This window comes from Thunnus maccoyii, chromosome 5, assembly GCF_910596095.1.
Source record: "Thunnus maccoyii chromosome 5, fThuMac1.1, whole genome shotgun sequence".
Classification (NCBI taxonomy): domain Eukaryota; kingdom Metazoa; phylum Chordata; class Actinopteri; order Scombriformes; family Scombridae; genus Thunnus; species Thunnus maccoyii.
The window spans coordinates 10,914,781-10,927,962 of NC_056537.1; the positions used below are offsets into that span (position 1 = coordinate 10,914,781).

Here is a 13,182-nt window from a genome sequence, read left to right on the forward strand (position 1 = left end):
TCAAAAACCACGAACTCAGAGTTTCATATGAAGGCATCAAAATTGTATTATGGTGGAGAAACGATGTTTTATGCCCCCTCTCTAGCTAACAAGCTTACCATAGTGAGCTAAAGGCCTCACTAGCTAGCTAACCTTTAGTCAATAGCCATCAATTGTTTTAGTTAACGCATCCCCAGACAGATCTCTATAAGCAAACTCTGCATTTCGAGTGTCTGCACTTTCTTCCATGTGAATATTAACAACTCTCAGTTCGGTGCAAGTGTATCAGCACCTTCAGCTTCATGTGAAGGGGTTAACGTGCCTGTCGGCGTGGGGGGTGTTGTCCATCTGTCCACTGGTGAAAAGGGCCATATGACTTGGTGCTCTGGCAGGATAGGAATCTGTCTGACTCTAGTGTTAAGATGTCCTGGTCAGTGGGAGGAGGCCTGCTTATCGGATGTGACGTCTTCTCAGCAGACGGGATGTCAGTGGGAGTCACCTCATCTCTCCGGGGAGAGGTGGCACCAGGATAGAATAGACATATTTAACATTTAGCTGACGCGTTTATCCAGAGACTGATAAATCACAGGCATAACAGATACAGTACATTGGTCACCCAGATAATAGTGTAACACACAGTTACTACTGACACGGCAAAGGCATCTATGAGGGAATTCATTTGAAACATTTTTTCACCTTGATCGCTCACATGATCTGTTGGCCCCTTTTCAGCTGGTCAAAAGTACAGCTGTGGTTCAGTGATACAGGTGTTTGATTGTTCAACCTGTTAGGTGTTAAATAAAGTAGGCTAAGCTTTTGTAACCCCATAATCTTCGGTTAGTATCTGGTAAGTTTCTGATGTTTTCCTGTGCTTGTCTAAACTCTCTGCCGCTACATGTGGCATAGCATGCTTTTCCAACAAACACTAAGGATTATTTGCAAATAATATTTGACCCTGGCCCACTTGTTAGGCAGTAGATGTGGCTCTCTCTGAGATCCCACTATGGGGTTACCAGTTTCGGTATCCTCTTAGCGAGCCTTGTGGCCCCTCCTCCCTAATGTATGAACCTGGCAGGACCAGGACGGCTTGGTTTGCCCCCTCCCCCCACCAGACACAGTGATGGCACTCAGTGCCAGAGACACCCCTCCTTCCCCTCCCTTCCCTTCACCAACACTCTTCTCTGCTCTCCTCCCTCCCTTCCCTCTCCGCCGCAGGCAGACCCAGGCATGGGATCTCCATCTGTGCACAAAGGAGCCTCCTCTATCTGCATACGCTGCACATAAAAGGGCCTTTTGTCATGAGCTCTGCACACATGACCGTCCGCCTTTCACCCCGCTGGAAAAAAAGATCACTCTCTCCAGCAGTCCAACCCCACCCCCAACACCAGACTCAACCCCGTCCCCGACCCCCACCCCACCAGATTTTCGTCTGCAGAGAGAGAGAGAGAGAGAGAGAGAGAGAGTGAGTGAGACAGATCCACTCTGAACTTTGTCGAATAGAGACAACCATCAGATGGAGCTGCTTCCATCACTGCTGCTAAGTCCTTTTTTTTTTTTCGTTTTTTCATTTCCCCTTTTTCATGTCTGCTGCCTTCTCTTTTTCTCTCTCCTGGTGTCCTCGTGTGCACTCACTGTGAGACATCATCGCATTATAGCATCTGCTGTACTGAAATATGAATGTGCTCTCGTTTTTTGCTGTCTCCCTTCCTTTCTGCAGTCTCTGACATTTAAGGGGCATTAGTGGTTGGTTCTGTGCCAGGATATCACCCCCCCATTACAGAGGCAATTGACAGCAGTCCGAGAGCTGATGCTTTTCTCTCCCTCTCATTTTTGGTGCCTCCTGCCTTTTAACCCCTCGGCCCTACTGCTTAGCAGAGCTGGAGATATTTATAATGTGTGGAGATAATGACAAAAAATTGTCCATACATGTGTGAACCATATCAAGATGAGACGAGGTAGAATTTTCCTCCGCTGTGGGACAAATGGGCTGCATGCCATTCTGGCTACTAAAGATGACAGATATTGGTGTTGAGGGATATTGAGTTGGGGTGGGGACGGAGCAAAGACACAGAGACAGGCTAATACACACTGTCAAGTGCACGGGTGCTGCCACAAAAAACGCTTTCCTCAGCGTTTCCTTTGAAACACATACGGCCCTGATGCCTTGCTCTCAGCCAAACGAGTGTGGATTTTGGAAAGCCCTCTAGCTCATCTTGCTGTCGCTGCACACAGGCCTGTGGCGGAACGGAAGGATAAGATTGACTTCTCCCTCCACCGCCATGTCCTCTGCATGACCCTCTGCCTCTCTAAGCTGGTGTGAGAGGTCAGGGGCTGTCATATCACAGTTTCCCGCAGGCTGTCCACACCTTTAGCCTGATGATGATGATGGGCGGACCAGAGAACTGTTACACATCATCTAGTCAGCACAGTTTAGCATAAGCAGGGCATATAATTTACACACAGGGACCCTGAATCACAGAAAGTATTGTAAGAATTTAGCATCAATAAACTGCAAGTTCTTTTATGTGTTTGTGGCCACAATCATGAGGAAAAGAGCTGCTCGTTCCCACAAAACTATTCTAATAACATGAGAAATAACCCTTATGATAATAATGATTGTAGTAATAATTTAAAAAAAACATTTTTATCACACACTTCACATTAAAGGCAGCTCAAACGGCTTTATATAAAACACAAACTTTGAACATTTCCAGGTGAGAAGTTATTGCACATTTACACAAGAATGAGAACAGACAACTTAAAACATTAAAAGAATTCCATTTGCATATTTATTTTCTGTACCCAGTAGCTTAGTGTATCTGTTATAACCTGTTGGAGCAACCCAATGTACCATAGATACAAACCTCTGTTTTAAACACATCAATCAACCGACTGTCAACACACAGGAATACCTGAAAGAATGTGCGTATATCCGTATAAGTTTCGGGTTTTCAGAAACAATTCCTTTGTGAAATCTGAATGTCCTCGGATGATCGAGCTTTTTTTGGTGCCGACTTGCTCGTCAAAGGGTCACAAACATAATACAGAGTAATGGAACAAATCTTTATATTTGTATAAACCGATGTCTATTTAAAGTCACCAGCTAGTTATTGTCTCAGAACGCAGAAATGGACTTCTATATACTGTCCTGTGTTATATACTGTACTGTGTAATGTCCCTTTACAGTATGTCCTCAGATAACCATGTACTGAAATATGGACAGAAGCACAGGAAAAGCTTAAGGACAGTGTAGGAACTAATGCATTTAATATAATAATACATTTGTGCAATGTACACTTTTGGACATGCATAGTGTTGGCACTATCTTTGTTTTCTTTGTAATTTGAAGCATGTCTTAAACACATATTATTTTGCTCCTCTTAAAAATAATATTTTACTGGAATTGAAAGAGCCACTAAAATAGCCCATGGAGTAATAAAACCTCTGTTTATGCAGCTGTCCTATGAAGCGTTTGCTTTTCTAAATATCGTTCTGCTAATAACATTATGCACATCAATTACAGTCTGTCAGACCAAGTGGAATTTATCTAATCAGTGTTTTGATCATTGTCACTTTCAAATCAATATCAGTATTGTTTCCCCCTTTAAATAGATTCCACATTTATTGTGCAGAAAGATAGAGGCAGTTATCAACCTCATTAAATGGCACTGACCATGAATTGGATGTGTATCTAGAATATTTCCAACCTTGTCTGTTGTCTTTGCTCAAAGCTATTTTGCAACAGAGCTAACTTTACTGTGGTAACCAGAAGAGAGAAAGTGAAGTGTATGAAGTGATTCAGGAGCTGAAGGCTCAGTGGCTCTGTGTTGGAGAAGGCACCAGGTGGAGAGCATGTTTATGAAATGGATAAAGCGTATTAGGTGCGTGTTTTGCTGTTCTCAGTAGAGCAAGGATGCTAGAGAGAGCGTGTAAGATAACAAAACAGCACGCTTAAAGTGTTTGTTGAGGCAGTGAACCACTGAGTGCGTATGGCTCTGCTGCTGGACTCCTTGCAGCCCTGCGGCGCAGACACAGGCGTTGTGACGTGGCCCCTAAAATGCCAGGCCTGTGCACTCCTGGCTTAGTGTTGAGGAAGAATAAAACAAAATGGCCAAGGCTGTTTAAAGTAGGTATTAGCAGCCCTCAGGGGAAAACTGCAAAGGGGGAGCTCAGGTATGTAGAAGCCCGGCGCAGGCTGGTCAAGTGGACAGAAAAGGAGAATTTACTTTTTTATTATTACGCGTCATTGACTTTTGAGAATTTGTCCCGGTACTTCAGTTAACTTAGTGCCTTATATGAGTATTTTCAGTGTGGTGTAGGTAACACCACATAACATCTTTGTAGCTAAAATAATATAACATTTTTATTACATTGAAATATCTCTTGTGATGACAATAACATGGGTATTACAATTAATAAATAGTCACTCTATTTAAAGGAGTTCAATTAATCTTTAATCATTAGATAATTTAGTATTATAATTAATCTCATCTGATATATTAATTTATAACATACTTCTGTTTACTTCTGGTATAATGTAGTTATGTCACAGAGCCTCGATTGAAAACTTAGATCTTCAGACTTAGATAGTGAGGTTATGTCAGTATCAGCGTCTGATTTCGGGTCGTAGAATACCACAGGAGTAAAAAAAATCTCGAAAACATTTACGTTATAATATTTATGTTAAATAAATAATCTGCACTGACTTAATGTCTCAGCTGGTTCAAGGTGTGAAAATCCTCGTATAAGCTATAATTTTATGTAGTCTGCTTTATATGCAAGTTTGATGAGAGAAATCTTGAAGAGCTCATAGTTTACAGCTCCATCTAATATCCTATATCTCATAAATAAGCACATTCAGTGTAAATTTTGTGAATTGTTATCAGCATTTTAATATCATTATCGATTCTGTAGTTTAATGTGGATTTCTTGCCTAAGCTGCCCTAGTTGAATGCTGCCATACGAAAGCTGCCCTGATCCAGGACAATATGTTTGGCTGTTGAGGGGCTGCCAGAAGTAGTTGTTAGTTACAGTTAGGGCGCGTCCCTCTTTGGATAGGTTGTCCACTCTGAGGTCTGATATCGAATAGGTCCATAATTTCCAGCTTGTTCCCAGGAGAAGCTCTCCCTTGCTCTTTTTCTCTCTGTCTCTCTTTTTCTCCTCTTCTTCTTTCAGAATCCTGTGAGAAACAACAAGGTGAGTCAGTGTTTGTCTATTTTCTTGTTAGGATGAATACATGGCTGATGTAAAAAAAAAAAAAAAAAAAAATTTAAAAAAAGTATCTTTAGAAAATGCCGAAAATTATTTTAAACACAGCTCATACCATCGATGAAGATTTCTAGTGATTTAATATTTTCGATTTGTTAAATGTGAAGGCAGCAGATCAGAAGTCGATTGATAGGCGTTTGGCACATGTAAAAATGCTTTTGCGCTTTGAGATTAGAGGAGCATAGCAGAGCACATGTCAGGCGAAGTCGACTGAACTAAATTCCAACAAAATTAATCTAATTAAATACAGTAATTCATGCATTTACAAGCAATTGAAGTGATGCACCACCAAATGATCGGGTATATTTCTTGAGAAAAAAAAGGATTGGAATAGATCAAATAATCAAATATTACATTTAAAGTCACCATAACAAAATGTATTAATTTAAATTCAAATAAAAATGCGGGTGGTTATATCACAGGTGTGAACATGTAATTCGGACAGAAGTTGCTCTCTCAAAATTGAAAATGTGTCTAAATAGTGTGTTTGGGCTGAAAACTCTTTTCTTTAATATTTTCTTTAACATTCTGAACAGCAAACTTTGAAATATTTAAATAAACACTCCTTTTTTTGGGACAGTTTTCCATAATTCTTACTAAATTCTGATTTGAATTTCTCTAAGGAGCAGAAAAATCTAGCTTTATTAGATTAAAATGTTTTGGGGGGAGATATGTGCATGTGCTTCAGTGTAATGATGCATTACTTCCAGAAAGAAAATTGAATAAAGTATTAACTGTAATATATTTGCTAAAACAAAATCAGTTTCATTGATGTTTTTTTCATTAATTACCTCTAAAACCTTATAATGAAGTATTTAATGAAGGAATGAAGGAATTAAATTATCTCCAATGTTTCACATGTTTGCATCACATTTTCCCCATTATATATTCTTAATAAATTATTATTTAACATTTGTTTTAATGCGTTTTTTTGAAATTTTATATAAGGGCAATATAATATAAAGGCAGGAAAAAGGAAGCAGCCACCAGTTAGTTGTCTTCATTTGCTTTTACACCCAACAACAAATTCAAAATGGAATATATTTTACAACACGAGTTTACCTGTAAAATTGAAATATTTAATACATAAAACATTCTCAGTTACATACATACAAGTTTTAAATGTAGGAGCAACCTGTGGAAAAAAAAAAAAAGGCATGTCATTATTTTCATTTCTTACACAAACATGAACTTGAGCTTTGGGAACACACTTTAGGAAAAATTCAACAATTATTATTATTAATAATAATTCCAGTTAATTCATATCCGTGTGATATTTTTGCTTACGGAGGGACGACTGCAAATGACCTGATCATGTGCTGTAATTTCGAAAAGGGTGAGCTTGAACTATGTTGCATTATAAGGTAGCCTATTATGGGCTTGCTCTGTCCGGACACAGAGGGTTAAATAAGCTTAGCACGACATTTTACTTTCAGCTCTCTGCTGATGCAAAAGTAATATTGAATAACATGGCAGAAAGAGTTTGTGAGGAAATTTTCCCTTACTGGTTTTTTATCATATGATCATCTGGGACATCATGATCATCATATGATATATCTGGGACATCAATACTGCGCATGTCTTATGTCCACCATTTTGTGATGAGAGCTTTATTGCACATGCCCCCATTTTATGAACTTCGATAGAACACGTGCTTTGAAGTCGGAGGCCTTGAAAATAACTTATTTGAATTAATTATGTTTAATTAGTAGTTTATAATTATTGGAAATATTACTCAAGATTATTTTCAGGTGCATAGATCGTGCACAGCCTGCTAATGCAAGTGAAACACCCTGGATTTTTAGAGCAGGGGTGCATCAGCACTGCAAATACTGTGCAGTGATAATATTGTATCATTTATTCATGTTTGTCCAGATAACAATTATTTTTTTCAAGCTGTGGTGCACCTTGCTGTGATACTCTTCATTTCTTGTCTGTGTGTGTATGTATGTGTGTGTGTGTGTGTGTGTGTGTGTGTCAAGCAGAGAGAGCAGAAAGTGGTGGTCACAGTCAGCTGCCTGAGGTGACTGGTGGGGTCAAAGGTCAGGTTGTGTTAATAAGACATGATGTGCTGCCCTGGGACCTCTGTCCCACGAGGGATAACCCCCTAATCGGCATTAGTTAATGTGTTAGTAATCTTTACCTTCTTAAAGCAAACAGCAGTGGAACATTCAATGGGCCCGCTTGGCCTCCCGTGTAACGCTTTTGACCTAGGGGTCATGGCCTTTGTTCCCTGCTCGATGGGGAGTGCCCTCAAAGGTCTCGGGTGTAATAGAGAAGTTGTTTAGACACGTGCAGGGCTTAAGCAAGACCACCTCATAGACTCTGCTCCTGCTCCTGGAGAGCAAAAAGTCTCCCCTCATAGTGTAGGGATACTTTTGTGGTTAGCTTGAATAAGTCCATTAGAATATCTATGTGTTTTTATTTGCCTCATATCATGTCTAGTATGTTGGTGTAGTGGTTGTTGCTGACCAAGCACAGAACCCCAGCTCCCCACCCCATCAACCTCCTAATGCCTCCTTGATGTTTGCAAATGACTAAGTGCAAATATTGTTTGTCTTTTCGGATCCCCTGCCCACTGCAATTTCATATTCCTGCTGCTCTCCTCACTGTTTCCTGTAGCTAGATAGAGAAATCTACTGTGGCTTTTTTAATGTGTCCTCGTCTTGTCCCCTGATGTGAACTTTCTGTAATAGAGTATTTACTCTGACTGACAAATGTCTTTTAAGACAATGCAAAACTGCTGAAATATGTCTTTAGTGTACCCTCCTGACTTCAGCAGACCACAGCACACACACTGTATGAGGCCAAGAGCTCACTCAGTCCAAAAGTTTATTCAAGGCCCTAATATCCACATAATAATACAAATAATAGTAAAAAAAAAAAAAAAAAAAGCTTAAAAAAGCTATTATTTTTATAGAAGGTATATATATATATATACATATATATATATAATATATATGTATATATATATATATATAAAAGCAGCATGTTTTTCCATTCAAAATATGAATTTACCATTTTGAACAGATTTATTCTACTGCAGTATTTTTTATAGGATTTTTGTATGCTTTTTTTAAGATATAAAACAAAAATTTCAATAGTCATCTGATGTTTTTTATAAACTAAAAAGATTTGCAGTTTAGGAGGCAAGTTTTTTCGTTTGTTTGTTTTTTTGCTTGTTTGTTTTTTTTTTCAAAAAAGTATAGTCAAATGATATCGAGTCGTCCATAACATGGCACCATCTGCCATTTTGTTTCACATTGTATTATGAATTGGCCTAATTGACTGATTCTGTATCACACAGATGTTGCAGCCATGTATTCCAGATGAAAGGCTTTTGCTTTTCTTTACTTTGGTTCTCTTAAGTATGCAAATTAAAGTTACGTTTTGTTGCACTGTGAATATTTGATAATTTAATCAAGAAAAATATGGTGGTAAAAAGCTGTAAAAAAATACTAAACATTCCCAAAGCAGCTTCACTGCATATCATCTAAAACAGTGAAACGTATTTAGTCACTTTAAAAAGAGAGTCTATATTAGTCATTAAAATATGATAAATTACAACTAAAGAATTGTGATCAAGTATTGGAAAACGCATCAGAGGAACAATGTAGATGAGTACAGTGGTTTAAGCTGGCAGGCGACCCAAAACCAAAACTGTATCCTCAAATGAACTTTATGCCTTGCAAAGTGCAGTATGCACACTAAGCATGAATACACACAGTATGTCTCTCTAAAACTGCTCCTTTTTAATGCTTGCAGTTCTAACAAGCTTTGTTTCATGTTCCGAGGTATTCTCAAATAAGGTTTCTTAACATATACACGTTACAGCTTTATACATTGAAGCCATGATGAAGTCACGGGTTTCTCAATTGGTTAAAACGCATGGCGAGATGTGACGTGTGGCTGCACTCCTTCTGATAGGATTCTATAGCTCATGCCAATGTAGACGCCTGAACCGAGCACGTATCTCATTTAGGAGAAAGAGAACAGAGAACAAATCAATTTCAATCTGGGCTTCCTGCACTAAGTTAGTGTAAATAATGCTAGCATTTTCTCCTGACTGTGCTGAGAGTCCAGTTCTCTGTTGCTGCTGTAGTAAGGAAGACAGCCGGCGAGGAACAGGGTGGTGGCCGTGCTATGAAAGCAGCCCTCACAAACTGTGCAGCCTGAAGCAGTAGCAGCCATGTTAGACAAATGTGCGTGAGCTTGAGCCCCACTAATAACGCAGTGCCCTCCAAAACCAACAGAAAGTATTCAGAGTAAAAGTAAGAAAAGTTTAACCCCCACCTTTTTTTTCTTTCATTGTCTCTGCTAGGCATGTAGTCCCCTCTTGCCCTCTTTAATTCTCAGCAGTTTATAAAGCAGAAATGCAATAAAAATAGTTCCTCAGTAACAGATACACTTTACATATCTCCTTCCTCCCTTTCTTTCCTTATAGAGTTCCTGTAGTTCAAGGCCGAGGGGAAAAAGTTTAAAGCCACGAGCTCTGCCTTTGCAGTTTTTAGAACCAGAGCCAAAAGAGGCAGGAAGTTGTTGTACAATAGCGTTACAGTAATCTGCCACAAATGGAAAAAGCCAAATGCTGATCGCCGAGTAGAGGTGGCAGAACAGAGGCAGAAAGAGGGAGGGAGGGACAGAAAGGGAGAGAAAGAGAGCTAGCGTGTGTGAGAGAGACAGACGTTACAGCAAAGAATAATCAATACAATCTAAGATGGTGGCAACAGCCATGCTGTTTAGGTCTCTCCCTCTACTTCTCTCGCTGTCCGGTTTACGCTCAGCGCATGGATTCGGTCTGAACAAATTGTTTAGACCGTCATGTTTTCTTTTTTATCCCTCCTCCATTTTAAACAGGACAAATCAGCATCTCTTGGGGTTTCTCTCGAAATTTTCTCGGAACTGTTGAATGCACGTCACTGAGCGAGTGGCAGCTGTTTTTCCTCGAGGAAAAGCAGCGTAGTCTCACCCAAAAATGCTTATCAGCCTTTTGACTTTGTGCCAAAATAGCTGCAAGGGTTCAGCTTCAGCGTTCAGCTTGCTTTGTGACAGAGCCGGGGCAAGGAGGAGGGTCTTAGCTGTGCGTTCTTTGCCACATGTTACTGAAATAAACACTCTGGAAGCTTATCTTTTTCCTGTGTGTATGTGTGTGTGCGTGCGTGTGTGTGTGTCTGGTCTATTCTGTGCATTCACGCTAGTCACTGTGGCATGCTAAAGAGTTAATGCACTCCGAGAATGTGTGCTCCTTTCAGAGTGTGCTCCGAAGACTGTTGCAGCAACAAGAGCCCCACTACAGTAAGAGATAAGGTTAATAATTCAACCAGCTCTCAGAAGTGTTGCATATTTCAAGGATTCTTCAGCAGAGCGGTCCGTTCTGAATGATTGTGTGTTCTTTTTCCTCGCTTTTCTTTTCACTAGTTGATATAGTAGCTGAGGTACTGTATAGTGTATCCCAGTATGGCGTGTGAGTGTGTGCACTGCGTCTGCGCACTGCCGGAGGAGTGGATTTCTGTGTCATTCTTCCTCCTCCACCCCTCCCACATTCAGTGCTTTCCACCCTCCCTCTCTCCCTCTCTCTCTCTCTCTCTTTCCTTCTGTGTCTCCATCTCCCACCCATCTTATGCTCCCTACCTCCCTTCCTCCCTCCTTCTCCCCCGTCTCCAGAGCAAATACAGTTCCTTGCCGTGTTGGACGTGTGATGAAAAAGTGCGCTCCGCCGCACCTCCTATTTCATCATCAGCGGAGCTTTTCTCCCCTTCACTGTGCGCTCACTGTCTCCTCCTCTCTTCCTCTCTCTCTCTCTCTCTTCTTTTTCTCTCTCTGTTTCGGTTGCTCCACTCTTTCTGCTCCAGCCACACGCAAGGGGGAGACTTAAGCTCTGCGAGGGAAAAAAAAAGAAAAAAAGTCTGCTGCTATTTCTACAGTCAGGGCCTCCCCACAGCCCGCCCTTCCATAGACGGAGCTTTTTTTCACTCACTACTAGCTGGATTTTAACCCTCTGCCTCCAACTAGCTGCACAGCAGCTCTGCAAAACCTGGCAACAAGTTGCTTTTTAGCGGCCTTTTCTTACTTTTGGCGCATTGATTTTTGCATCACTTTGGATTTTGGCGCTGTTCCTTCTGTTTTTCTATATTTTATTTTCTAAGAATGTACCGCGTCCTCCTATTTTTTTTCTCCGCTGATGGGTTTCTCGTAGTATTTATTTAGTTTTCTCCTTTTGGATGGAAATTCGTCAAGGTGGTGTTTCGCCATGTGATGGGCCTTGTTCCACCTGGAGTGCTGGGGCGCCATTTCTCACGGGTAACCTGCTTGCTGTAGGCTCGTGGTCCTGATGACCACTATGGATGACAAGCAGAGAATGTGACCAATATCTGAGCGTGGTGCACATCTGTGTTTTAAAGACATGTCCTTCGTCAGCGACTGGCATGAAGTACCGCACCTCCTTCGTCTTCACTGTCTGTCTCTCCTTCTCTTTCCTATTCCTTGTCCTCTCTCTCTGTCTCTGTGTCTCTCGCTCACCCTTGTTCTCTCTCTTTCACACCGACTCGCTCTCCTAACAGGGGAATGAGTGGTGAGCTGAGCCGAGCTCTTTCTGGGACAGGTGCCAACTGCAAACAAAAGACATTAAAAAGCAATAAGAGAAAGAAAATGTAGTAAATCGCAAATTTCGAAAATGTTGCAGCGAAATGTCAGACGTAGCCCTGCATCTTGTGTCTCTGCATGGCCACTTTGTGTCGTTATTGCATGTTTGTATGAAGTATTAAAGCTGATTTCGCGACCAAGCCTGTTAGTAAAGCAGAGGTTTGAATACTTTACCACAATTATTCAAGTGAAGGCATTTCATTGGGGAAGAGGGAGGGAGTAATGTGGGAGAGCAGCATATAGACTGCTGAATTATTCATGTGTGGACTGGTTGTGCTATTTGCATGCATCAGACATGCTGTTTGTCTGTTTGCTAACATTCCTCATTCAAAGACTTGTTAACTAGCAGACAGGCTTAGCTAGAGCCTTGCAGACAGCCTCATGGCCTCCTATTGTTTCAGGCCTCACCAGGACTGGACCCAGCCGGTGGCAGGCGAGCCGTGCTGCCCTGAGCTTGGGGCTCAGACTGTGGCTGAAGGAGGGAGTGAGCCTGGATCTGAGATTGAGTCTGGGGCTCAGACTGGAGCTGGAGCTGGGGCACAGACACGGCTGTGACGGGGACAGTCTGAGGGAAATCACTGGATCTTGCAGGCACCACCAAACGGGAGCTTATGGCTTTCTCCTCTTCTTGACAGAGATGTGGATCAAAGCGGGAAAAGCTGCTGAATTTCGCATCCCGACCGGACATTTACCACCGTTGCTCTGAAAAATGGGTGAGTAATATCTGTTTTAATTTGTGTATGCTTGTGTGGTTTAGATGGAAGTTTAACCATGTGTTTACATTCTAGGCTTCCATGTTTAACAGGCATCCTGTACAAATAAACATTTGATGCACTTGAGGTTCTTACACAAAGTTTCTTTTTACCTGAGCGCGCATTTATACGTCTGAATATAAAACCCTACATGACCATGTAGTGTAGGAACATCTTCGATTGAACATATAAAAGCGATAGATCTTTTGCCTCAACTTCGAGATGCTTTTCTTTAACTTTTCTCACCCCTTACACAAAACCTACTTGTAATTTAGTAATGCAAAAACAAAAGTCATTAATAGCACTTTGATTACAGCCAGGATAATCCTACTTCATGGTAATCAGTGGATGAGTGGAAGGCCACGGTTGTGGAGGTATTTCATATGAGTGATGCGGTCCGGGCTTAGTATGTACTGTATGAAGAGAAGTACGTGGTGTACTGATCGGTTTGATCGGTTTAATGTTCTCAAAAGCCTTACTGTCAGCTACATTTCAATGAAAATACTCTGCATTCCTTTGAATTTGAAGTTTTCCTGGCAGT

General features: G+C 41.0%; 2 long non-coding RNA genes across 4 annotated transcripts in view; one reads left to right on the forward strand and one right to left on the reverse strand.

Annotated features, from left to right (window-relative positions):
* Positions 1 to 13,182, forward strand: part of LOC121898007 — a 41,801-nt gene that overhangs the window by 12,759 nt on the left and 15,860 nt on the right. Inside the window, exons 1-2 of one of the 3 annotated variants that reach the window (XR_006096329.1) lie at positions 5,090 to 5,175; positions 12,291 to 12,602. This is a non-coding gene — a long non-coding RNA (uncharacterized LOC121898007). Of the gene's footprint in view, positions 1 to 5,089; positions 5,176 to 10,913; positions 11,548 to 12,290; positions 12,603 to 13,182 lie in introns of those variants that run through there. The other 2 variants (XR_006096330.1, XR_006096331.1) reach the window with 2 other exon arrangements.
* Positions 2,611 to 10,299, reverse strand: LOC121898008. The gene is made up of 2 exons (XR_006096332.1): positions 9,541 to 10,299; positions 2,611 to 5,158 (listed from the first exon to the last, which is right to left on the reverse strand). It is a non-coding gene; the product is annotated as an uncharacterized LOC121898008 (long non-coding RNA).